We start from the raw sequence: 27,215 nt of genomic DNA on the forward strand, positions 1-27,215 counted from the left end.
AGCTCCAAGATAATAATACACATTGAACATTTAGTAAATGCTAGTTTCAAGCAGATTACAGTCATAAGCAATGCCAGCATTTAGCACATATAGTACTTATGATAAAACACTTTACAAAACATAACATTATTTTCAAAGTTAAACAATACATAACATTGCATTCAGGTTTAAGACACACTGAGCAGCAGTTATACAATTGTTATATCAACAAGCAGGGGGGGGGGGCAAGGTCCTACCCCCTCTGCAGCCTGACAATTCAGATTTGGTCCCTGGCAACAGAACTACACATTCACCTGCAAGCAGTGTACATTCCTTCAGCAGAGAATGTGATGGCGGGCACTTTCAGCAGAACCTCTGCACCCTCCAACTAATGGATGCTCCACAGGGAGGTATTTTTGGATCTCATTCACAAGTGGGGTATTCCTCAGACAGATCTGTTTGTCTCCTCCCAGAACAGGCAGATGCCTGCATTTTGCACAAGGCGTCCACATCCACAGGCGTGGAGGGTGGGACACCTTCTCTTTTTCTTGGGCGGGTATGTATCTTTATGCCTTCCCCCTTCACTCTGATTCGAAGAGGAGTCCTGAAGATTCAGAGGGACAAACCAAAAATCCGGCTGGTAATTCCCTTTTGGCTAAGACAGCATTGGTTTTCTTTCTTCATCTATTAGCCAAGGGCAATTACCACAGGTTACTCCACCAAATTCATCCTATTCATACGAGACAGGAGGTCACTCATACACCCTCAGGTCAACCCCAGACTCACTCTATGGATAATAAAGTTCTGATCCCCTTCAGACACCTATTCAGAGGACGTACTCAGTGTCCTGCAGGAGGACAGGAAAACCTAGTACCAGGAGAAATTATGTTACAAAATAGAAAAGATTCTGCATGTGGTGTCCGAAACAAAAACAGGATCCCTTTCTTATTCCTGTACCTATGGATGCTCTGTAGTCCTATCTCGCCTTCATTCTTACACATGGGTACGGAGCCGTTCCTCTGCTCCGACTCGACCAGTTACAAAGCTCAAAGTCTACTAGTTGGCTCGTGGCTAGGTAGGTATCCCATGGTGCAACAGTACAATCCCCAGATCTCATTTTCCACGTCTACGAGTTCAGATGTGCTTCTTCTTGGCCGTGGTTAAGTTTAACACTTTTCTATTTTTACTGTATTACAACTTAATGTTACAATTCATATAGCTTTTGATAGTGTTTAGTAGTATTTTGAGTAGTTTTCAGACTTGCCTGGTGTTTTTCTTGACTTTAGATTCTTTATTGTTGAGAACTGGTTGGCCGTTGGCCTTGTTGTTCTCGTTGGTATCCTGTGCCCCAGTCTTTTTATATTTATTGTGCACATTTGCCCTTATTTGATATTTGCAGTTTGGAATTTAAATAGTTATTACTTAGATATTTGGTGTTTTCAGTTAAGGTGCGCATTTGCGCTCAATTTACTTTGTTTTTCATGTGCAGTGTTGATTAGTATTGGAGAGTTAGTATTTAGACTTTCCTTCTTAGATATGTATCTGTATTTCTAGTTATTCAGTTGGCATAAAGGGTCTTTTGATATTTTTGACCCTTTTTGTTCTACGGCGTAGTGTTTGACCGTAGTTTTCACTGAGACAGTTTGCTCATTTTCATAGTCTGTATTAGTGTGTGTGCTGTCTAGTTAGTAGTTTCTGACCTCTAGTCTTTCTCTCTACCTAGGTCCGTTTAAGTTAGAAGACCTAGTTCTCTGCCTTTTTTTCTCTTCCCAGAGCTAGGCCCATTTAAGTTAGAGGACCTAGTCCTCGTCGTGTTTGTGTTGAGTTTTTTCTGCTTCTCCAGTTAGCATGTCTAAAGAGGCAAAAGACCATAAACTCTTGGGGTTTAAGAAATGTGTAAATTGCTCTCAGAAAATGTCAATTACGGATGGCCATAGTAATTGTGTGTATTGCCTCGGAGCCATCCATCTGCAGGAAACCTGTTTGTTTTGCCATTCCTTCAGCTCCAGAGTTCTACAGGAACAGAAGAACAAGCTAATTTTGAAAGGTCTCCTCAAGCCTTCTTTCGAGGAAGACTTGGCCAGTTTGTCTTCTTCCTCGAAGTCCCATTCATCCAAAAAAGACAAGACTAAACCTACCAAGAGGCGATCCCAGGCGCCATCCGATGCTTCGGAACCGCCTCCTAAACTTTCTAAGCAGGACAAGACTTCTACCTCCTCGGCTCCACTGATCTCGAAGCTGATCGAGGTTGTTGATACTGGGACTTAAATTTCGGCCCCATGTATTTCTGAGCCAACTGCTGATAGCAAACATCGGAGCTGGTCCACAGGTCCTTTGCCGGTCTCCCCAACGTTAAGGTCTCCTATCTTACAGAGGTCCAGATCTCCCACACTGTCTTCCATATCTTCCAGGAGCCTATCAGAAGATGTGGAGAGAGTAGTGCTGAGACGTCTGAAGTCATCTGCCTTGCTAAAAATGCTGTTGGCTCCGACCCAGTCAGTCCCGGAGCCACCTGAGTCCATTCCCCCTGTTGTGGTTCCTACTTCGAGCCATGCCGGGCTTTCGGAGCTGGCGTGTTCGGTATTGCTGGTTGTGGAACCCTCAGCTCCAGCTCCCCCTGAGGCTGTCTCGGTGCAGAGTTCTGCTCAGACACCTTTGGTGCCGTCCGTGGTGTCTAGGGGCCGAAGTTCCCCAGTTGGGCCCGATGGGGACACTTGGACTGGAACCTCTTCAGTTCAGAGTCTCCCTCTCGGTGTGTCGGCTTGGTTGAACTAGGATCCTACATCTATCTCGGAGCCGATGACTTCCTCTGTCTTCACGGAGCCTTGAGGTCTTCAGAGCCGGAGAGGTCTGCCTTCGATTTGATGCGGAGTGTGTTGTCCCGCTCATCAGCTCCACCCAGAGGTACCGACAGTCTTCCCCCTTGGGCACCGACCTCTGTCTCAACACCTACTCCTTCTCTCAACAGCAGAGACCCGCAGCCTTAGGAACCCCTGGTTGGTGGCCCCCACTGTTCGAGACCTCCCTGGAATATCCTTCTGAGAAGCCCCCTAGGAAGAGGACATGCAATAGGAAGCATGTAGACTCACAGGATGAGTCTCTTACCTCTGACACTGACCTGGAGGAGTCAGAAGGGCAGAAGGGTCCCCCAGGTCGTCCTCTGATGATGTCTCCTTTGCAGACATCTTGGACATCCTTAAGCAGAGATGCGGCTGGCCCGCTGTTACCCCTTCAGATGAGGAGTCGGTGTACCTGAAGGCTTTCGGGTCTCCGCCTTCAGCCTCTTGGGTTTCTCCACCTTTCGATGAACTTTTAGACCTTGTTAGTTGGAAGATGTTCATCGTGCATACAGCTGCAGTAATCACAGATGGGTTTTCTGCCGTCAGGCGGGTCCTCGGTCGGCCGAATTCCAAAGTCTAGGTCCGGCGTCGGTTGTTGTCGCTTTCTCTCCTGACGTCAGTGAGGCAGGGGTATATAAGACATAGCCGACGCCATGTTCTTCAGTCTTTTTTGCCGCGCGGTGCCCGAAGCAGAAGCAGTTCGCAAATGCCGGTCGGCCAGCTCCTGAATTTACGAAAAATTGGAAACCGAAGTCTTCATTAAAGCTAAGTACCCCGTTGGGGAAACTTTTCTTGCCTCAGACCGATGTCAGAAAAAGTTAACAATTGTATTTCTTGTGGGAAGCAAATACCGCATAAGGATTTCCATTCCCTCTGCATACCTTGTTTAGGCCCAGACCACGACGTCTTGGGCTGTCGCTTTTGCGCTACTTTCAATAAACGCACTATTAAGCGTCGGGCGGAGTTCGCCCAACACTTTTTTGGTAAAGCCTTTGATTATAAAATGTCGTCGGAGACTCCGACTACCGTTTTGTCCAAAAAACGCAAGGACAAGGACCGACACGCGAGGTCCGTGGTCCCCACCGACACCACGCCAAAACCGGCTACACGTGGTCCGGTTCTCAGCGAGACGCCTATGCAGTCCCTGACGACCGATGACACTTCTTTGGCGGTGTCTTCTGTAACCGAGACCGCAGGTACCTCGGCCCTTACCCAGACTACAACCACCGAAGCCGCTGTGAGTGTTGAGCCTCCTAATGTGGACAGGTCCACTTCCACCCATGGTGTCTTTAGACCCTCATCTTCCTTTTCCATTAAGGCCTTTACTAAATCCAAATCAGCCAGGCATCCCAGGAGGCCTGTTGCACAGGGCCCATCTCCAGGCCCCATGCCTAAAAAGCAGATGCTTAAAATGGCTGAGGATTTAATTACTCTTATCAGGGGTTCCCAGCCCCCTCCAGAAAAGAGACCCAGAGTGGAGGAAGATTCTCCCTCTTCTGATCAGGGCTCCATTTTTTCAGAACATTCTGATGTAGAGGAACACTCTTACTCCTCTTTTGAAGATTCGGATGCAGAGCAGTCCATTCCTTCTGTATCTCCTCCTGAGGATTTTTCCTTTGGGGAAACCTTGCACACTTTGAGGGAACACTTCCATTGGGAAGGCCAAGACTTTTCTGATTCCAAGAAAAGACTTAGGGAATTTCTTTTGTTATCTCAACACAGACCTCTGGCGATACCTCCTGTCTTGGACATACTTGATGATGTTTATTCGGAGGCTTGCCTTAATCCGGATTCCCTGCCTCCTGCCCCAGTCAAGCCTGATAGGTACTACAGAGTTCCTAACTCTCACCAATTTCAATACAAAAGCCGTAATGCTGACCCTGAAACCATTTATCAAGGCCCCAAGGGAATGAAGGCCTCTACTGCTAAGAATCCACTACCTTCCGAAAGAGAGTCAAGATCCTTAGAAAGGTGGTGTAAAAAGGTATATACCTCGGCCACCCTAGCCATGAGGGCCTTAAATTGTCAGTTTCATATGCTTAAATATCAGCAGTTTCTGTTATCACAGTTAAGGAATAAAATGTCTCAACCTGAACAACCAGATTTGAAGGAGTTGCAGGATATGATGCATAGTGCAGAACAAGTGGGTAAACGCACCTTACAATGTGGCTATGATGCCCTAGAGGCCTCAAGTAGAGCTGCTGTTACAGGATCAGTCATTCGTAGACATGCCTGGCTTAGGGAACAAAGCTTGCCTGATCATGTGAAAGCTAAACTTCTAGATGCTCCTTTACAAAAGGATGTGCTGTTTGGTACTAATGCTGAGGAGATATTACGGAAAATGGAAGAAAAAGCCAAATCTATGCAAACTGTCAAAGCTTTTCTACAGGTTCAACCACCACGTTTTAGCAGAAATTGGCCTTCTAAAAACTGGTCCTTTCCAGCCACGGACAAGCCCCAAAGAGGTAGATACAGGCGCACAAGGGGCAGAGGACAATCACAAGGATCATATAGAGGCAGGCAATGGCAAACTCCAGCACCAAGAGGTGGCGAAGACAGTGCACAGCAGTACAGGAAACAAACCCAATGACTCCCTCCTTTCCATGCCAAGCAAGTCTCAGCTGGCAGCACCCTTGGGAGGAAAGCTGGCATTATTTACAAGAAATTGGCATATTGTCACAACAGACAAATGGATCCTGGACGTTATAAACAGAGGCTACAGATTTCATTTCCACACTCTTCCAAAAATGAGAGGCTTGCCAAACCTGCCACACAATCAAAGGGCAGAGGCACAACTACAAATTTCAAAGCTCATAGACATGAGAGCTATTCAAGAGGTACCTACTCACGAACAAGGTCAAGGTTTTTATTCCAGACTATTTCTGGTACCAAGGAAAGGAACCGACTGGAGACCCATTTTGGACTTATCCATCCTAAACACATTCTTACTCGTACCAAAATTCAAGATGCTCACATTACAGCAGCTTCTTCCCATGCTGGGCAAGTAGTTTTGGCTGGTAACATTGGACCTCAAGGAGGCATACCTGCATGTCCCAATCAGACAAAGCTGCAGAAGATACCTCAGATTTCTTGCAGGTTCAATCCACTATCAATTCTCTGCATTGCCCTTTGGCTTATCTACTGCGTCCAGAGTATTCACGAAATGCCTGGCATCAGTAATTGCCTACTGCAGACTTCAAGGGATACAAATTTACCCTTATTTGGACGACTGCCTGATCCAAGCGGACAGCAAGCACATACTTCTGGAACATCTGGCTTATGTAACACGGTTACTGCATTCTCTGGGATACACAATCAACAAAGAGAAATCCAGGCTAACACCATCTCAGAAAATAACTTTCCTGGGTGCCAACTTGGACACAAACACCCAGATGGCCTATCTTACGCCAGAAAAACAGGGGCAACTAACTCAGTACTTCAAAATACTAGCAAAATGTACCAGGCTTACTGCAAGGAAAATCCTGCAGGCTCTGGGCTTCATGGCATCTTGCATTCTTTTAATCCCATGTGCAAAGTTGCATATGAGGAAACTTCAATGGTACCTAAAAAACCTATGGTCTCAACACAGCCACAGTTTGGAGACAATAATACCAATAATTCCATGTTTGCAAAAGGATTTTCTATGGTGGGCCCAAGCATGTCAAACAAACACAGGTCTCCCATTCTGCAAACCTCAAGCAAATCAAGTCATCACAACAGACGCCTCAGATTACGCCTGGGGGGCGCACATGACAGACAGGTGCATTCAGGGCAAATGGTCCCAAAAGGAAAAGCACCTTCACATCAATCAAAAAGAAATGCTAGCAGTGATAAATGCAATTACAGCTTTCAAGGACCTCCTGCATCCAGGACAATTACTGATAAGAACAGACAACACCACAGTAATGTGGTACATAAACAAGGAGGAACACATTCATACCCCCTGTGCAGACTAGCCATGACACTTTGGAACTTGGCTCTGGAATGGCAAATCGAACTTCAAGCCCAGTACTTGCCAGGTTTGGAAAACACGCTGGCAGACAATCTAAGCAGAAATATGACAGATCCACACGAATGGAAGTTGCATCCTCAAGTGTTTACAAAGATAATCCAAGCGTGGGGGAGGCCAGACATAGATCTCTTTGCCTCCCACAGGAATCATCAATTGGAAAAGTTTTGTTCAAGGACCTTTCATCCAAAGGCCTGGAGAGTGGGCGCCCTTTCATTCAGTTGGACAGCATGGACAGTTTACGCTTTCCCACCTCTGCCTCTTCTGCCCAAGGTGCTCTTGAAAGCAAGAGCAGACAGACCGAAGATGATACTGATTGCTCCAGACTGGCCAAGGCAACACTGGTACCCACTCCTGAGGAGCCTAACACATACTCCTCCCTGGTCCCTACCTCTAATGCCTCTTCTGCTGACTCAGCACAGCTACAAAACTCTTCACAGTCAGCTGAAAACACTCAATCTCGCTGCATGGAAAATTCCTTAACACCACAACAGACCCTACTCCCCAAAGAGGTGCAGGATGTCATTTTGGAGGCCAGAAGGCCATCTACTAGAAAGGCTTACTCCGCAAAATGGAAACGGTTTTGCTCTTGGAATGAGAAAAAAGGCCAGGACCCTAGAAAACTGAATTTGCCTCAGGTATTACAGTATCTAGCTGAGCTGCTGAACAGTGGACTTTCATTTTCTTCCATAAAAATCCATGCCTCAGCCATTTCTGCAGAATTCAACACGGATCCACCCTTATTCTCTCACCCACTCTTAAGACAGTTCCTCAGAGGGGCTAAGAATATAAGACCACCAAGGAAACCACCAATACCAGCCTGGGATCTTAATTACATTCTAGAAAAATTAACATTGCCTCCCTTTGAACCAGCTGCCTCAACAGATTTGCAATATTTGTCCTGGAAAACAGCTTTCCTTCTGGCCATTACCTCAGCTCGTAGGGTTTCGGAACCACAAGCCCTCATGGCTGTGCAGCCCTTTCTCATCTTCCATCAGGACAGGGTTTCCCTTCGAACCAACCCGTCATTTATGCCTAAAGTGGTATCCAGGGTAGGTTTAAATCAAGCCATACACTTACCTACCTTTTACCCCAATCCTCAAAACAAAGGGGAAAGGCTGCTACACTCCTTAGACATCCATAGGCAGCTACGTTATTATTTGGACAGAACAAACCCCTTCAGGAAATCAGAACAACTTTTTGTGTCCTATGCTGTAGGGGCTCAAGGGAAGCCGGTTACCAAACAGACTATTTCAATATGGATAGGCCACTGCATACGGTTTTGTTATTCCTCTCATGGAAAATCTGTCCCTACAGGCATCAGATCCCACTCCACCAGGGCCACAGCTACCTCTACAGCCTTCCTCAGAGGAGTTCCTACCAAAGATATTTGGGAGGCAGCCACTTGGAGTTCTGTGCATACCTTCACAAAACACTACCACCTGCCTTTATATTCCAAAACTAGAGCAGGCTTTGCCACTGCTGTGTTGCAGGGCATTCTGGCTCATCCCAGTTCCACCTAGTGCCTACCACCCTGTGCGTAGCTTTGGGATTCTACCCATCTGTGATTACTGCAGCTGTATGCACGATGAACATAGTACAGTTTTGTACCTACCATAAATGTAGATGTTCGAGTGCTAATACAGCTGCAGTACAGTTTTCCCTCCCTCCTTCCCCTCTTGGTAAAGGCCTAGGGCCTAACCCCTTTTCATACAACCTGATTGGGTTATCCTTCTATGGTATATTTGTTTGCAACTACTGATTTTGTATTATATTGCATTGCATGTATATAAATATAATTTATGTATTGCCTTCCTTCTGGGGGCACCTGACATCTGGGGCAAGAAAGACTGAAGAACATGGCGTCGGCTGTGTCTTATATACCCCTGCCTCACTGACGTCAGGAGAGAAAGCGACAACAACCGACGCCGGACCTAGACTTTGGAATTTGGCCGAACGAGGACCCGCCTGACGGCAGAAAACCCATCTGTGATTACTGTAGCTGTATTAGCACTCGAACATCTACATTTATGGTAGGTACAAAACTGTACTTTGTGGGAGACTCCTGATGCTGTGGAGCCATTTCCCAGGAGACGCAATAAATTTTTGTCTTCTCCCAAAGAGAAGGACTTTTTATCCAAGGGTGTGCCTGTAGATGCCATGGTGGTGGCGGCGGCGGCCACTAAGAAGGAACTAGTGGAGACTTCATCTGTCCATCCGCCGAACAAGGAGTCTCGAATGATGGCTAGATACGGGAAGTGTATCTTTTCGTCAATGGCATTCACACTCGGATCACTGAACTACCTAACACATTTTACAAGGCTTCAGAGAGGTCTCCTTAAGTAGTTGGGAGAGACTCTACAAGGTACATCTACTGAAGGAGTCCCTGATAAGGTGTCTGCTCAGTTGTCCACCTTGAATTCCATTGTTAACTCCTCCATGAGGCTGGTTTCTTATGCACCTGATGGAGCGAGCAGGGCAGCGGGTTCAGGAGTTTCCCTTAGAAGGCACTCCTGGATGCGCTTGTGTAATTTTGTGGAGCTGTTCAAGTCTACCTTTACCAATGCCCCTTTTGACAGTTCTTCCTTGTTTGGACCTAAGGTAAAAGACACACTCACCAGGTGCGAGCAAGAAGGGAAAACGCTATCTGCCGTGGGAGTATGTTTTACCGACTCCTCTAGACCATACCCCAAGGGTCAGAGAGATGGTAAGATGTGGTTCAAGAAGTCCCAGAGATTTTTCCCAGATGCATAGGGTGACTCCTCCTTCAGAGGCAGAGGAGGAGGAGCGAATGGTAGACGTCGCCCTAGAGACACAAACTGTATAGTATACTGCTTTTTCCCCTTCCAGTAACCCACTAGTGGGTTAATAAAGCCTCCTCTCAGTTAATATTCTAGATGTTCTTCAGTCCACATTGCTGCAGTCCTAACTATTGGGTAGTCCGCTGTCCCAATCGGCCCGAATACCAAAGTATATGGCTGACGTCGGTCAAGGCGCATTAGACTGACGTCAGTACGTCAGGGTACTAATGCGCATGACCGACGTCATATCCTCAGTCTTTTTTGCCGCATGGTCCGATGCAGAAGCAGTTTTGCGAGTGCAGGTTGGCGTTCTGAAAGTTTCTGAAGTCAGAGTTTCAGACCGAATCAAAGTTGGCTAAGTACCCCGTTGGGGAATATTTTGTTTTTTTCTTGCCTCAGTATTTAACCGGATGTCAGAAAAAGTGAATAACTGTATTTCTTGTGGGAAACAGATACCTCATAGGGATTACCATACTTTGTGTATACCTTGTTTAGGGCCTGAGCACGACGTTGTTGGATGCCGCTCTTGTGCTAGATTTAACAAACGCACTATTAAGAGAAGGTTAGACTGTGCCAGGTTAGTTTTTGGGAAGCGTTGTAATTATAAAATGCCGCCGGATGCTCCGGCGCCGCTTCGACCAAAAGCGCAAGGAAAAAGCAGCAAAGCCTAGAGTGGAAGAACCGACAGTCCCGGACGTCGGTTCTTTAGAAGGCTCAGTAGAGCCGGAGGTTCTGCCAGGAGTTTCTTTGGAGTCTCAGGGAGAGACTTTACTGTTACAGGATGTGTCCTCTCAGGAAGTAGGCCAGGCTGAAGGGGCTTCTCAGGTGGCTGTTCTTCCCTCTCTTCCTAAGGTGGTTAGAGCCTCCCCTTCTGTTTCCAAGGCTTCTTTGAGAGGCAGGCCAAGTTTAGCTTCAGTGGGGGTTTCGCCTAGTGCTTCAGGGTCTTTGCCTAAGAAACATATGCTTAAAATGGCAGAGGATTTGATTACTATGATTAGAGGTTCTATGCCCCCTCCTGATAAGAGGCCTAGGGTGGAACCTGAGTTTGAAAGTTTTGAGCAATGTTCGGAGGCTTCTGAGTCTTCGGCTGAAGACTTGCAGGAGTATCCTCCTTATTCTGATTCTGATGTGGATGATTCTACTCCTTCAGCTTCTCCTCCTGAGGATTTTTCTTTTTCAGAAACTCTGCATTCCATGAGGGAGCATTTTAAATGGGAAGGTCAAGATTTCTCTGATTCCAGGAAGAGGCTTAGGGAATTCTTGTTTTTACCCCAGCATAGGCTTTTAGCTATACCTCCTGTTCTGAATGTGGTGGAAGATGTTTTTGCAGAGGCTTCCCTGAATCCTGATTCTTTGCCTCCTGCCCCAGTTAAACCGGATAGGTACTATAGGGTGCCTGAAGCTCATAAGTATCTTTTTAAGAGTCCTAGGGCAGACCCGGAAACTGTCTCTCAGGGGCCTAAAGGTGTAAAGGCTTCTGTTGTTAAAAATCCTGTTCCTCCTGATAAAGAGGCAAGGGCTTTGGATAGATGGGGAAAGAAAGTGTATACTTCTTCCACTTTAGCCATGAGGCGTTGAATTGTCAGTTTCACATGTTAAAATATCAGAATTATCTCCTTTCACAATTGAAGTCTAAGGTGGATGCTCTGGCAGAAGGTATTGAGTGTAAAGAGTTGCAGGATTTAGTTCATGTGTCTGAACAGGTGGGTAAGCATTCCTTGCAGTGTGGTTTTGATGCTGTGCAGGCCTCCTCGAGGGTGGCTGCCACTGGTTCTGTTCTTCGTAGGCATGCCTGGTTGAGGGATCAGAATTTAGCTGAGCATGTTAAAACAAGGATTTTGGATGCTCCTTTACAGTCTGATGTGTTGTTTGGTTCGCCTGTGGAAGCAGTTTTAAAGAAAATGGAGGACAAGGCTAAGTCTATGCAAACTGTTAAGGATTTTTGCAGGTTCAGCCTCCAAGTTTAGTAGAAATTGGCCTACTAAGGGATGGACATATCCTGCTTATGATTCCCAGTCTAGGGGTAGGTCTAGACGTGGTAGGGGCAGAGCTCAAGGTTCTTTTAGGCCTAGAACAGCGAGTTCACCTGCTCAGTCTTCTGGTGAGGGCAGGGGTCAGTCCTTTCGTAAACAGACCCAATGACCTACCTTTTCAGCTGCCAGTACATTCTCGCCTGGCAGCACCTTTGGGAGGAAGGCTGGCTCTTTTCAAAGAAAATTGGGATTTAATTACCCAAGACAGATGGGTTTTGGATATCATTCACCACGGTTACAGGTTTTATTTCCATACCTTGCCTCCTTTCAAAGGCATGCCAGACATTCCTCCTCTACAAAGAAAAGAGGCTCACAAGCAAATTTCTCTGTTGCTCCAAATAGGGGCCATTCAGCCAGTTCCTGTGCCAGAAAGGGGCCTAGGATTTTATTCTCGCCTGTTCCTAGTACCAAGAAGGGGAACACGTGGAGACCAATTTTGGATTTATCTATCCTCAACACTTATCTGGACATTCCCAAGTTCAAAATGTTGACGTTACAACAGCTTTTACCTCTGCTGGGCAAAGATCACTGGATGGTAACTTTAGATCTCAAGGAAGCTTACCTTCATGTGCCTATCAGACTAAGTTGCAGGAAGTATCTGCGTTTTCGAGCTGGAAATTCTCATTATCAGTTCTCTGCATTGCCCTTTGGCTTATCTACTGCGCCCAGAGTATTCACAAAGGTTCTGGCTCCAGTGATAGCTTACTTCAGGCTACAAGGAATTCAAATCTATCCTTACTTGGACGACTGCCTGATTCTGGCTCAAGAAAAGGAAGACCTTTTACAGCATTTGGAATTTGTGATAGCAGTGCTAAGATGCCTAGGGTATTCTGTGAACGAAATAAAGTCCAGTCTAGTACCCTCTCAAGACATGTGCTTTCTGGGTGTGAGACTGAATACAGCAGCCCAGATGGCCTTTTTAACCCCGGACAAACAACAGAATCTTTCCAGTTACTTCCATCAACTATCTCTTCAGTCCGGGCTGACTGCAAGGACAGTCCTTCAAGCCTTAGGGTTCATGGCATCTTGTATTCTGGTGCTTCCCAATGCCAAACTGCATATGAGGAAGCTGCAATGGTATCTCAAAATGTATGGACACAGCACTGCCAGGATTTGGACACTGTCATTCAAATAATACCTTGCATTCAAAAGGAATTTTGGTGGTGGGCTCAGGAATGTCACCTAAACAAGGGACTCTCTGTGACCCGGCCAGAGGCGAGTCAGATTCTAACGACAGATGCCTCAGACATTGCTTGGGGAGCTCATCTAAATGGAAAGTGGATACAAGACAAGTGGCCTGCCAGACTACAGCATCTACATATCAACATGAAAGAGATGTTAGCAGTCCAGTTTGCATTAATGGCTTTCAAGGAGTTACTTCTTCCAGGGCAGGTGTTGATTCTAACAGACAACACAACTGTCATGTGGTACATCAACAAACAAGGGGAACACATTCTTACCCGTTGTGCAGGCAAGCAATGATTTTATGGGAGACTGCGCTCAGCTTGCAACTAACTCTTCAGGCAAGGTTTCTGCCGGGAGCACAGAACTCCTTAGCAGATGTGTTAAGCAGACAAATCATGGATCCCCACGAGTGGAAACTGGATCTTCATGTATTTCTAAAATTGACAGTGTCATGGGGAACTCCAGACATAGATCTGTTCGCTTCTCCACTAAACCACCAGCTGCCAAAGTTTTGCACAAAGAGGTTTCATCACACAGCTTGGAAAGTGGATGCTCTTTCTTTCAGTTGGAAAAATCTTCATGTGTATGCCTTTCCACCTCTGCCTCTTCTCCCAAAGGTGCTCCTAAAGGTCAGACAAGACAAGCCAAGGATGATTTTAATAGCTCCAGATTGGCCTCGGCAACACTGGTACCCATTACTGAGGAGTCTGGTAAGGAAGCCTCCATGGCCTTTACCTTTGATTCCACACCTGTTGTCTCAGAGGGACGGTCACCTGCTCAATGTCAAGCTTCACTCTCTTCATCTAACAGCCTGGCATATTCTGTTTTGAAACACAGCAGGTCTCAACTTCCTCAACAAGTTTTAAATGTGATTATGGAAGCCAGAAGACCTAGTACAAGGAAAGTGTACGCAGAAAAATGGAAGAGATTTTTATTTTGGAGTGCAGCAAACAATTTGGAGATTTCTGAGCCTAATTTGAGTGTGGCTCTTCAATATCTTACTGAGTTATTGGACAAAGGTTTGTCTTTCTCTTCCATTAAGATTCATGCTGCAGCAATTTCAGCTCACTATGATTGTGACCCACCATTGTTTTCGCATCCTTTGTTCAAGCAATTTCTTAGAGGGACAAAGAATATAAGACCCCCACGTAGAGCTCCTACTCCTGCTTGGCATCTCAATTTTGTGTTGGAGAAACTTACTCTACAACCTTTTGAGCCTGCGCTACTGCTGAACTGAAATACTTGTGATGGAAGACTGCTTTTCTGTTGGCCATTACTTCTGCAAGAAGGGTTTCTGAATTGCAGGCCCTTATGCCGGTAGAGCCTTTTGTGATCTTTCATAAGGATAGGGTATCATCACGCACTAATCCTTCCTTTATGCCTAAGGTGATTTCTAGTGTGGCTTTAAACCAAACTATTCATTTGCCTACTTTTTATGCAGATCCCCAAAATAAAGGGGAAAAGATTTTGCACACTTTAGATGTGCACAGGCAATTGCGTTATTATTTAAGCAGGACTAAGGATTTTAGGCAGTCTCAGCAGTTGTTTGTTTCTTTTGCTTTGAGTTCTCAGGGCAAGCCTGTGTCAAAACAAACTATTTCTAAGTGGATTGGGTTTTGCATTGCATTTTGTTATTCCCATCATGGCAAGGAGATTCCAGCTGGGATTAGGCCTCATTCCACTAGGGCTACTGCCACTTCAACTGCATTTCTAAGGGGGGTGGCAACTAAGGATATTTTAGAGGCAGCTACTTGGAGTTCAGTGCATACTTTCTCTAAGCATTATCACCTTCCTCTCTACTCTAAATCTAGGGCTGGTTTTGCCACAGCTATTTTGCAAGGCATGTTGTCAGCTCCTGCTTCCTTATGATTTGCCAGCCTCCCTTACCTCTGCTTTGGGATTCTACCCAATAGTTAGGACTGCAGCAATGTGGACTGAAGAACATAGTACAGTTTTGTACCTACCATAAATGTAGATGTTCGAGGATCCACATTGCTGCAGTCCAATTTACCCTCCCTCCGTCCCCTCTGTGTTTAGGGGTGGTTGTGTAGGTGAGGTTATACTCTGGTAATTTTGTATATATTGTACATATTTTTGGTGCAGGAATGTTTGGAGTTTTTGGTTTTGGACCTGTCTTTTTAGGGTCTTCTGACATCTGGGGCAAGAAAAGACTGAGGATATGACGTCGGTCATGCGCATTAGTACCCTGACGTACTGACGTCAGTCTAATGCGCCTTGACCGACGTCAGCCATATACTTTGGTATTCGGGCCGACTGGGACAGCGGACTACCCAATAGTTAGGACTGCAGCAATGTGGATCCTCGAACATCTACATTTATGGTAGGTACAAAACTGTACTTTTTTTTTCTTTTTATATGAAACTTACCATGGTACATTTTTGGAACCCTACTCCTGCTCCTGGCACTTGCATTGTCAATTTTGTATATATGCCAATTATGTTATATATGTGTAAATTTCTGAACAGGCATAATAATTAGCTAGAGCCTTTCATCTCTTCCTTACTATTCTGCAAAACAAATGTCAAACTATATACCTCAGACATATGCTTCTAGAACTACTGCATTGCCAAAATTTGCATTCATGTTTTTTTATGTTGGATCCTACTATGCTAACCTACAGCAATATTATATTTAATCATTTTTAGCATTATGTGCCTTTACTCCTTGATGCTAGTTTCTACCATGTTAGTCTGCAGCCTTACTGTATTTGTGTATTCAACATGTATTAGTTTATGTTGCTTTATTGCTTTTTATTCCTGTTATATTAGTTTAATCATGGAGCTTTTCTCCGTGAGCCTCTACTGAAAATGGACATATATCCAGTTAGACTAGCCCAATCAACAAATGTAAAATGGAAAAAAAAAATAGAGGCAGGGGCGGACTACAAAACCAGGGAGGCCGTGATTCATTTAGAAGCCGTCCCTATCAGCGCTCCTGATGTGGGGCCCAGCTGTGCTTCTCTGGAGCCAGTCGGGGGTCACATTTCTTTGTATCCAGAAGCCTGGCTAAACATCATCCGAGACAAATGGGTAAAAAGAATTATCACCAGAGGTTATTCCATACCCTTTTCTCTTCCACCTCACGTTCCCAAGAGGATCCCAGATGTTCCACCCAATCACAGGGATCAAGCATCTGTAGAAGTGAACAAGTTGCTTGCAAACAGAGTCATCCAAACCATCTCTGCAGACCAGATAGGATTCGGAACTTACTCCAGATTCCTTTTAGTGCCAAAATGTACAGGGGACTGGAGGCCCATCTTGGACCTCAGCAAACTAAACGAATCCGTAAAGAAGGACAAGTTCTGGATGGTGACACTGCAGTCTATATTGCCTCTATTAGGGAAAGACACTTGGATGTGCTCAGTAGACCTCCAGGATGCATACTACCATATAAAAATGGACAGAGCGTCGAGGAGCCACTTACACTTCTGGCTGGGAGCCAGTCACTACCAGTTTCTTGCTCTGCCCTTTGGTCTCACCACAGCCCCCATGATGTTCACCAAATGTGTGGCAGTAGTGACAGCTCACCTGAGACGTCTAGGATTCCAAGTGTTTCCGTACCTAGAAGGCTGGCTCCTGACCGCCCCCAGCAGGCATCTACTCCTTCAAACCTAAGATTCCACCATCCAAGTTTCTGCCCAGTTGGGGATTACTATAAACTGGGAAAAGTCTGCCTTATCGCCCTCTCAATTTGTGACTTCTATAGGTGCAGAAATAGACACAGTCGCCATGTTAGCTTGTCTTCCTGCAGAAAGAGCACAGAATCTCATACAAGAAGTTCTTTGCCTACTTCCCCTTCAGAAAGTCAAGGTAAAGACAGTGCTGAAACTCTTAGGGACCATAGCCTCCACCATAATGCTAGTCCCTCTTGCCAGATTGCATATGCAAATTCTTCAGTGGCTTCTGTCATCCCAGTGGTCCTTTCAACAACTGCCTCTATCCCACCACAGCATATTAACAGAGTCTTGCAACAAGGACCTCCGTTGGTGGATTCAACTCTACCATCTAACGACAGACACTCCATTCCTTCCTCACCAACCTGTTGCTACTGTGACCACGGATGCCTCACAGATAGGGTGGGTGGGTGGGGGGGGCATTATATAGGCAGGACTGTCCAAAGCACATGGCAAGATCACGAGGCTCACCTGCATATCAGTGTCCTGGAGATGAGGCGATGCTTTTGGCATTGCAAGCACTTCACGACCTTCTTCCTCTTCGGACGATAGCAATCCGATCAGGCAACATGTCGGTGGTATGGTATCTCAACAAGGTGGAACCAGATCTTAAACCCTTTGTCAGGAGGCTGTTCTTGTTTGGAAATGGGCGATATCTTCCCACCGCTTTCTAGTGGCAACGCACATCCCAGGGACAACCAGTGTGATAGCCGACAAACTCAGCCGGACAATCTTGATGCCTCACGAGTGGTCTCTGAAACAGGAAATAGCGGAACAGGTCTTCCGCAAATGGGGACAGCCTTGCTGCGGTCTTCTCACCAGTCCGATCAACCCAAATGCAGCAGCTACTTTTCCTTATCCCCCCTCCGGGGGAGTCACCAAGAGACGCACTTGTTCACGATTGGCCCCTGGGTCTCCTTTATGCTTTTCCCCTCTTTTCTCTCATGTCCAAGGTGATTCAGAAAGCGAAACTGTTGGGAAGCAAATTGATTCTCATCACTCCTTACTGGCCTCATCAGATTTGGTTCCCCTTTCTTGGGCCTCATCTTCTAGATGATCCATGGACTCTGGACCCAGTGCCAGATCTCTTGACGCACATGTCAGACTCTCTTCACCCCAGCCTTCACACTCTCACCTTGACAGCATGGCTGCTCCAGTTTCATCCCTAGTCAGGCTTCATGATTTTTCACCCGCTGTGACCCACATTCTGACATCTTCTCATAAGCCCTCCACTAGAAAGTTATACACTAGCAAACTGAGAAGGTTTTCTATCTGGGCTGAAGAAAGGAATGTTGACCCTTGCACCGCATCCATTCCAGTGGTTTTAGAAATTTTGTCTGAGCTTTTTCACCAGGGATCTGCTGCTGCCACAGTTAGGGTTCAGCTGGCAGCAATATCAAATTTTTATTTGGGTCAACATGAGTTTAACTTGATGTCACACAGATTGTGTAAAACCTTCTTTAAAGGTACTACTTTGCTAAGACCTCCCTTTCAGGAACCGGTGGCTTCCTGGGATCTAAACTTCGTCCTGTCCAAAATTACGTCTCCACCCTTTGAACCTGTTCATTCGTGCCTGTTGAAGTTTGTGTCTTGGAAGACCTTGTTTCTAGTAGCCATCACATCTGCTAGACTAGTATCAGAATTACAAGCACTGTCTATCAAGTCCCTTTATCTGATTTTCCACAAGGATAGAGTATCTTTTTGCACAAATCCATCTTTTATCCCTAAAGTGTGCTCTCATAATAACTTGAACCAAACTATAGAGCTGCCAGTGTTCTTCCCTAATCATTCCAATGCAGCAGAATACAGATTTCATCAGTTGGATTTTAACAGACAATTGCAGTTCTAGCTACACAGGACTAAGGAATTCAGAAGTCTGATCAATTGTTTGTATCCTTCTCTGTCTCCAGATTAGGTCTTCAAAGTGACCCTTTCAAATTGGATTTTGAGTTGTATCTCTTTCATTTATTCCTCCAATGGAAAGCCTTTGCCGTTTAAGGTTAAGGCTCATTCTACACGATCCCAGTCTACTTGTGCAGCCTTCCAAGCCAGGGGGTCCAATTGATAATATTTATGCAGCTGCGACCTGGGCTACCCCCCTCACACTTTTATTACTCATTACAAATTGGACCTAACCTCTAGGGGTAGAGCTTCCTTTGGTTCCACGGTACGCAGGAGTATCTTTCCGTGAGCCACCCAAGAATAAGGTGCTAGGGATGCTGTCCCATGTGTAAGAATGAAGGCGAGATAGGACTACAGAACATAAAGAAGTTAGAAGTTTGTAGTCCATCTCACCCTTCATTCTTACAAACCCACCCTCCTACCCCCGTCCTGGAAGGATCTGGAGACAGGATAATTTTTCCATAACAGGTGGAGACCTTTCATTATTGTTGTTCTTTCTGGATAGCTTTAGTTCGGTCTTTCTATAGTTTAGTAGCAAATAAGATCTGGGGATTGTACTGGTGCACTATGGAATACCTACCTAGCCACGAGCCAACTAGAAGACATTGAGCCTTGTAATAGGCCAAGTCGGAGCCGAGGATCAGCTCCGAACCCATGTGTAAGAATGAAGGGCGAAATGGACTACAAACATGGAACATTATGGTGAGTACATAACTTCCTTTTCTTTGTTACTTATGTGAGCTGCTACATTCAGGGCTGACCTACTCTTCTGTGAAGGTACACTTGTCAGCCATTTCCACTTGTCTCCCCTTGGTTCTTCCCTTGGCATCCAGGTTATAGGTAAAACTTTTCTTAAGAGAGGTCCTCCACATCAGACACCTAGAAAACAGATACCGCCTTCATGGGACCTTAATTTTTTCCTTGAAAAACTCTCACTACCACCTTTTGAACTAGCTCACTCAGCATCTCTGAAACTATGTACTTGGAAAACTGCACTGCTGGTAGCCCTCACATCTGCCAGGAGGGTCTCAGAAAGCCAGGCCTTGATGGCTAGCCCCCCCTTACCTCATCTTCCACAAAGACAGGGTCTTCCTCATGACTATCCCCTCGTTCATGCCCAAAGTGGTTAATGAACTGCCCTTAAATCAAACCATTAACCTCCCTGTCTTTTTCCCTCAACCACAAAATCCATCTGAAAAAGCACTATATTACCTGGGCAAGACCAAATCCATTATAAAGTCTGACCAGCTGTTCATTTCCTTTCACCCAAGGGCCCTGGGGAAGGCAGTTTCAAAATGGACTATATCTTCATGGATTTCTAAAGCTATCTCTGCCTGTTATTCCTTTCATGGAAAGGTTTTATCTACCAATGTGAGGGCGCATTCTACTAGGGCAGCTGCCTCTTCAGCAGCCTTTTTCCGGAGGGGTGGACCACGCTTCCATACTGAAAGCGGCCATCTGGTCCTCAGTCCATATCTTTACCAAGCACTACAAGCTAGACTTGGTCTCCAGAGCCAGATCTGGGTTTGCTAGGTTTATTCTACAGGGTCTCATAGACCAGCCCCCTCTACCTACCTTACAGGCTCATCCCTAAAGCTTGGGTACTCTCCCTACTGTTATGAATGCTACAACATGAGAATAGAAGGACATAGAATAGTTGTGCAAGAACGTACCATAACCTTAGATGTCCTTCTCTTCCATGTTGCAGTATTCAGTCCCCCCTTCCATCCCCCTCTTGCTCTGTATTGTCCATCTGGAATGTCTTTCCCTTCCTTCTCCACATCCAAACGCACACACACTTATTGGATTCATTTAGCCTGTTGGCATATGTGGGTCTGAAAAGCTTTCCTTTTCTGCTTCCCAGGGGTACTGCTGTATGCGGCAGTCATTTCTGAAGGGGTTCAGATGTCATTTTTATAGCAGACGTCCGTTTATGGCCTTGACAAGCAACGTAGCATGTACCCCCTCCTCCTAAGACTTTGGTATACTGGCCAGATGTCCGGTGCTGCAGGCAGCAACCTCTCAACTGTTATGAATACTGCAGCATGGAAGAGAAGGACATCTAAGGTTATGGTAAGTTCTTACACAACTATTCTTTAAGATAGTAGAAGGAGGTGATCAATGGTACGTAACCCCATACTTGATAGAATATCTGATTAAATGCAAAGCTTGTAGTAGATTTGAAAAGATAGTCAGTAGCTGTGTAGTTTTAATTTGAAGGTATTTCTCTGTGCTGAATCATACTAGACTCTCATCTCTTTGCTTGTATAATTGTCTTGGCTAAAGTTAAAATTGCTTATGGTTGTGGCATGTGTGCATGATCTGCTTTGTATTGCTTGCCTTATTAATTTATTTATTTGCGCACTGCTTGTAACATATTTCAGCATTGTGATATTAACATATGCAGAAGATTGTAATGCATAATGCAGTGTGTTGGAACAGTATTAATGTTAATAAAAGTTGATTGAAAAGCACACTTCCATTTTTTTTAAACTTTATTGGCTGCATTCCAAAATATGAACGTATATGTGCTCAGTTCAGTAACAAATGCATAATTCAGTCTCACTCATTCACTGGATGAACAAGATCATCATAAACTTTGTATACTTGATATTAAAATGTTTAGATAAATACATGGATCCCAAGCCAAACCAAACTAATGCCCTGAAACCGATAACAGGAGTGTATGACATAAGAATTCAAATACTTTGAATGGTCAGATTATATACCCTGCCTAACCATATAATGATAACTCATCTAAGGATTCTGTACTAAAGATCAAATTATCAGGTTAGAACCAGAGTTTTTTTTTTTAATATATATAGCAATGTCAGTGAAAACGCTCCTTTTTCAAGTTTTCCTGGATTAACCCACTTACTGGCAGTATCAGGTGTAACTGCTGACATATCCTGTAGGCATAATCCAGTTGTTTAAAAAGCGGGACAGTTAGTGATAGGAAGACAGAGGGGTGCAGGTCACAGTGGAAACCCAGAACTTCTTCAACAAGAGTTATTAGAGCTTCTCATGGACTCTGGTCTGCTGAAAGTAGCCAAATCCTGTGTGCCAGAAGTAATTCAACATTTTCATTTATTGCAAATAGCTTGGTTTGCCAGGTTTAGCTGGAAGCTGGATGAAAAATTTAAATTTGGTCTCCCAGGCTAAGGACAATGACAAGGGATTCTTTTAGCTATGTCTGCAACCTAAAAGGCAGTGTACACAGTTGTGTGCAAATCTAATTTTTAATGAAGCCACCTATTCATTCTGTCTTTCGGCTTTTCCCAGTGAGGGGTCGCCACAGAGGAACTCCGGTCCACTAATGATTGGCAGTATATTTTTACATGCAGAGTTGCTGGCCCTGACGCACAACCTTTAACGAAGGTGCGCCCAAATGCCATGTCACCACACAGAAGACACTCTAGCTGAGAATCGAACAGGACAACGTCTTACTGTGAGGTGACAACGCTACCGCAGCACCACCACCGCCACAGTTTTAATGAAGCCACCTATACTGAGCCATAATCAATAATAATCATGGTCAAAAAACCCCAAAAAATCAGAAGTTTGATGAAACAAATGAACACAGTAATTAGGACTGTCCGTAGAGATCCATGCGATATAACAGAAGTAAACAGGATACATTACTGTGCAGCAAAATTAATATCTGATAAAGTTCTACCACAAGAACACAGGGTAGTGGGGGAAATGAAAGGGAGAAATCGAATACCATCTTGGGAGGCATGAATAGAGAAAACTATCAAGCAATTGAGAGAAGTGTCTCTGTTAGAAGATTATAGAAGAGGTAACAGATCAACAAAATTTTTTTGAAAGATGGACATGATAAAAGCAATGCGTAGTATTAGAACAGGTCAAGATCTATCGTGCACTATCGCAAATGAACTAAAAATCTCACCACAGGTGGAAAAGTGTGTAAGATACACAGATAAATATAAAGAAAAAGTACAAAATAAGCAATTTATTGATGACCCAGAAAAGTTTTATGGAGAATTGGGAAACGAGGTAAAAGGAATTGAAAGACCACCAAAAAAAAATAGATACATTTTGGAGAAGTATTTATGAAAAGCCTATGGAACATAACAAAGATGCTAAATGGATAGAACAAGTAAAAGAATAAGAAGTTTAAAGGTGCGGGATATGAAATGGGATTAAGTAACAGCCAGAGAGATTGAAACAAAGATAAGAAAAGCTTCTAATTGGAAAACCCCAGGCCCAGATGCAATACCTAACTTTTGGCTAAAGTATTAACATCTTTGCATGAAGATTTAGCCACGACTAAGAACTATTTATATGCGCACTCCAAGCAGACCCCAACCTGGCTAACTACAGGGAAATAAATGCTCCTACTTAAGAGTGAACCTGCATGCTACCTTAAAAAATTATAGACCGATAACTTGCCTTCCAGCGACGTATAAACTGTACACTGGAATTGATGCCGACAGTTTATAGTCATTTAGAACAAAACTGAATTATGGCAATAGAATAAAAGGACAATAAAAGAAAGTTGTATGGAACAAAGGATCGTTTGTTATTCATATTGGAAAACTGTAAAAAGGGGAAGAATTTAAGTATGGCGTGCATTGGCTGTTAAAAAAAAGCATTTGATAGTATCCCATGTTTATGAATAAAAGAGTGCTTAAAAATGTGCAAGAAACACCGTACGCTGATCGACTATATTACATTGACCATGAAATAGTGGCAGACCACTTTGTAATTAAGCCTTGTTAAAAGACAAATTATAATTTCAGGGATAAAAATTCAGTGAGGGATATTCCAGGGTGACTCTCTGTCACTGCTACGATTCTGTCTTGCCCTCAACCCATTAAGCTGTCTTTTTAACAGCTTAGTACCAAAGTAAAAGCAAGTTCCACAGCATTGTATAAATTATTTTAATAAAACAAAGCTTTCAGACATAAACTTCCTTCTTCAGTGTTGAACACTGAAAAAGGACGTTTATGTCTGAAAGCTTTGTTTTATTAAAAGAATTTATACAATGCTGTAGAACTTGCTTTTGCTTTGGTACTTTGGACTTTTGTTTGCCGGTTTCACTTCGTCATTGGTTCACCTTGTGTTTCCTTGTTTGTTCTACTTAACAGCTTAGGCCATGGCTATAATTTGGCTCCTAGAAAACAACAAAAGTATTTAAGACTTCTCATCTTCTCTTTGTTGATGATTTAAAGCTTTATAGCTCATTAGATGAGGACCTGAAAGCACAACTGCAGTTGTCAAAACTTTTTCAGATGATATAAGAATGTCATTTGGTCTTGATAAATGTGCAAAAGCAACTTGTCCTGTTGAGTTGGATCCTCCAAAAAGACCCTGAGACCTTTGGAGCAGAGTTCCCTGGCTCCACTGTTGGTGTCTTCTCCGCTCCATGCCCCAGCTGCCTCTTTCGGGCTAGAGCTTGTGACACAGAGTATGTCTCTGAGGGTTGTTTCTCCCAGGCATCATTCCAGACCTTCTTTTGTGCCCTCATCCGTCAGGTCCTCTTGGAGCTTGTCTGAGAACGAGGTGAACAGATTGAGGAAGTTGCTCCATACGCAGATCCAGATGGTGGTTCTCCCAGCTCCATGTCCTATGGGATCTGCAAGCAGAGCTTCTCCCTGCAGGATTGTTTCTCCTTCCCCGATCCGGCCTACTGTTTCAGAGCTCCTGGATCTGTCAGTTCCTGTGTCCAACCTGTTGGCCTCGATGGTCCTTGCTTCTTCGAGCGAGACTACTTCTTGACTTGCTCTGCTCAGACTGCATTGGGTCTGAGCACGCCTCTGAGCTGAAGCCTCGATGTCTAGTCTGAGGGGGATGACTTTGACTCCTAAGTTCTCCGAGTTGTCTCTTCCCTTCGGTACCTCTGCATTCAACAGCTCTGCACCAACTCCCTCCTTGGAGTGTAGTGCTGCTGGTGACTTTTTCTGCTTCCTCGGGACAAAGGAGGCATCTTTGGGACTCCTGTAGTCCTTCTGCCTTCAAAGTGGTAGAGAGGGTCTTCTCTGCTTGTAGGAGATCTCCGGCCCCTAGAGTTTAGGATCCATCCCTTCCCTGCCTGAGCTCTGCATCAGAGACCTCTCTTCTGCCACCAGGGCAGCCAGCTCCTCAGGGCCTCCAGACTCTTCCACTTAGGGAAGCTCAGATGTCTTCAGACACCTCCCCAGAGCACCCCACTGAGGAGGTTCCCCAGGAGAAAAGTTGCAAAAGGAGGCACCTAGATTCCCCAGAGGAATTTCCCATGACCAACACTGACTTTCATGAAGGGGCGGGGTCCTGTAGATCTCCTTCTTTGGAGACTGTTTAGAAATTCATCACCAGAGCCGTGGATGTTCGGCCCCATACCCCACCTCGGATGAGTCGGTTTTCCTGGACACCTTTGGGACTGGCCCATCTATGTCCTGTGTGTCCCCCTCCTGCAGACTTCTTCGATGCCCTGGTGTTTTCAAGGGCATGGAAGGGACCAGATGCTGCACAGCCTTTTTCCAAAAGAGCAAATAAGATTCTTGGTACACCCAATGATCGACCTTACTGGATGAAAGACATACCAGTAGATGCCATGGTGGTGGCGACGGCCAGCAAAAAGGAGCTTGCCCAGGAAAGCTCTACTATCCATCCTCCTAACAGGGAGTCTAGGGCTATGGACATATTTGGAAAAAGGGTCTATGCTTATTCCACCTTTGCTCTTAGAGTGTTGAATTACCTTTCCCATTTTACGAGGCTACAGAGGGATTTCCTTAAGTAACTCTCTAGCTTCAGCCCCGAGTCTGATGGCAGAGGAACAGACTTCCTTTTCCTCCCATATGGTCACTCTGCAGTCCACTTCCATCGCATCCATGAGGCTGATCTCTCACACAGTTAAGGGCTCCTCTAGGGTGACTGGTTCCAGCATTGCCATTCGGCGCCATGCATGGATGCAGCTGTGTGATTCTGCAGAGGCCTTTAAGGCAACATTTGTCAATGCTCCATTCGACTGTTCCTCCCTGTTTAGACCGACTGTTTGTGATGCACACTCCCACAGTGATAAAGACAGAAAGACCTCGTCTGCCATCAGAATCTGCTTCTCCACCCCGCAGAGGTAACTCCTAGTTGCACCATCCAGGCGCATCTACTGGTTCAGGCCAGGGACTTGCTTTTGCAGCTGGCCCTGAACTTAGGGATCACTAAAACCTTCAGAAGTCACAATTGCATCCTGTGCAGGTGAAAGATTTTATAGGAGCCCACTTGGGTACAAACAAAACCATGGCCTATCTTCCACTGGACAGGATTCTCTCAGTATGGACACATCAAACAAATGTTAGCTGTGCCAGTTCATGCAGCAAATGTCCTCAGGGCCCTGGGTTCTATGGCTGCAACAGCAGCTTTGCTACCGACCACTTGTTTACATATGAGAGTCTTGCAGTGGATATTGTCAGTCCAGTGGTCCCATCTGCATCATCCCCTCAGTCATCCTATAAGACTGCTTTGAGTATGCAAAAATTCTCTTTTGTGGTGGCTTCACGACCCAGAAGTATCTCAGGGTCATCCTTTCATTCTTCCCATTCTAATTGCCACGTTGACCACGAATACCTCCCAGCTGGGAGGGGGGCATTACCTGGGACGAACAGTTCAAGGCACGTGGACTCCCCAGGAGTGCAATCTGCATATTGGCATCCTAGAGATGAGGGCGGTGCTTCTAATGTTGCATGTCATTCAGTCCCTTCTTCCTGTAGGGACAATTGTGATTCAGACCGACAGCATGTTTGTTGTGTGGTATTTCAGCAAACACGGTTGTAACAAAGTCCTACCCCCTTTGTCGGGAAGCAATGAGAGTGTGGCAATGGACATTGTGTCAACCGCTTTGTGATTGCAATGCACATTCTGTGGGAGCACAGCATGTTATCAGATAGCCTGAGCAGAGTTCTTTTGATGACTCACGTGTGGTCTCTGAATCAGTCAGTGGCAAATAGGACTTTCCTCAGATGGGGTCAGCCCTGCTGCAATCGCTTTGTTTCTCTTCTACAAGTGCAGCAGGTACTTTGCTCTGATCCCTCCACAGGGGCAGTCACCAAGAGATGCTGTAGTCTATGCCCTTGCCTTCTGGTCTTCTTAAAGCATCCCCCCCCCCACTTCCTCTGATTGCCAAAATTCTTCAGAAGGCATGCAGGTTGAAGAGCAAAAGTGATCCTTATTGCCCCATTTTGGCCTCGAGAGGTTTGGTTCACCTTCCTGTGATCTCATCTGATTTCCTCTCTGTGGACCCTTGATCCACATCCAGACCATCTGTCTCACCTTTCAGGGCAAATTCATCTGGATCTTCACAATTTGAAACTAACCGCATGGTTTCTCCAATTCCGATGATGGCTAGACAATTCATTCTTTCTTCCCCAGTCCAAAAGATTATCACTTCTTCCCATAAGTCTTCTACCAGGAAAATTTGTAAAAGCAAGTGGAAGAGGTTTTCCCATTTGGACCGAGCAGCTTCACACTGATCCTCTTTCGGTGCCCATTTCGGCAGTCTTGGACTTCCTAGCTGATCTTCTTCATTCAGGGGCCAGCTTCTCTACTGTTTAGAAGTGGCTGCTAACAGCATTTTAATTTTCACATTGGGAAGAATGCTACATCTATACCTTCTTCCAGACCTTGCAAAGCCTTTTTCAAGGGTACATTCCTCCTTCGACCTTCTATCAAAGATCCTACTCCTCAGTGGGATCTTGCGTTAGTTCTTCAAGCTCTCACCTTGCCTCCCTTTGAATCTGCTGCTAAGGCAGAGCTGAAATTCTTGTCCTGGAAAAC

The 27,215-nt window shown here is 45.1% G+C and overlaps 1 protein-coding gene across 1 annotated transcript in view; it reads left to right on the forward strand.

The window, feature by feature from the left end:
• Positions 1-27,215, forward strand: part of TM9SF3 (transmembrane 9 superfamily member 3) — a 1,446,273-nt gene that overhangs the window by 237,829 nt on the left and 1,181,229 nt on the right. The gene's annotated exons all lie outside the window — the stretch shown is intronic.

The sequence above is a fragment of the Protopterus annectens genome, chromosome 14.part0 (genome assembly GCF_019279795.1).
Source record: "Protopterus annectens isolate FY-2018-M chromosome 14.part0, PAN1.0, whole genome shotgun sequence".
NCBI lineage: Eukaryota > Metazoa > Chordata > Ceratodontiformes > Protopteridae > Protopterus > Protopterus annectens.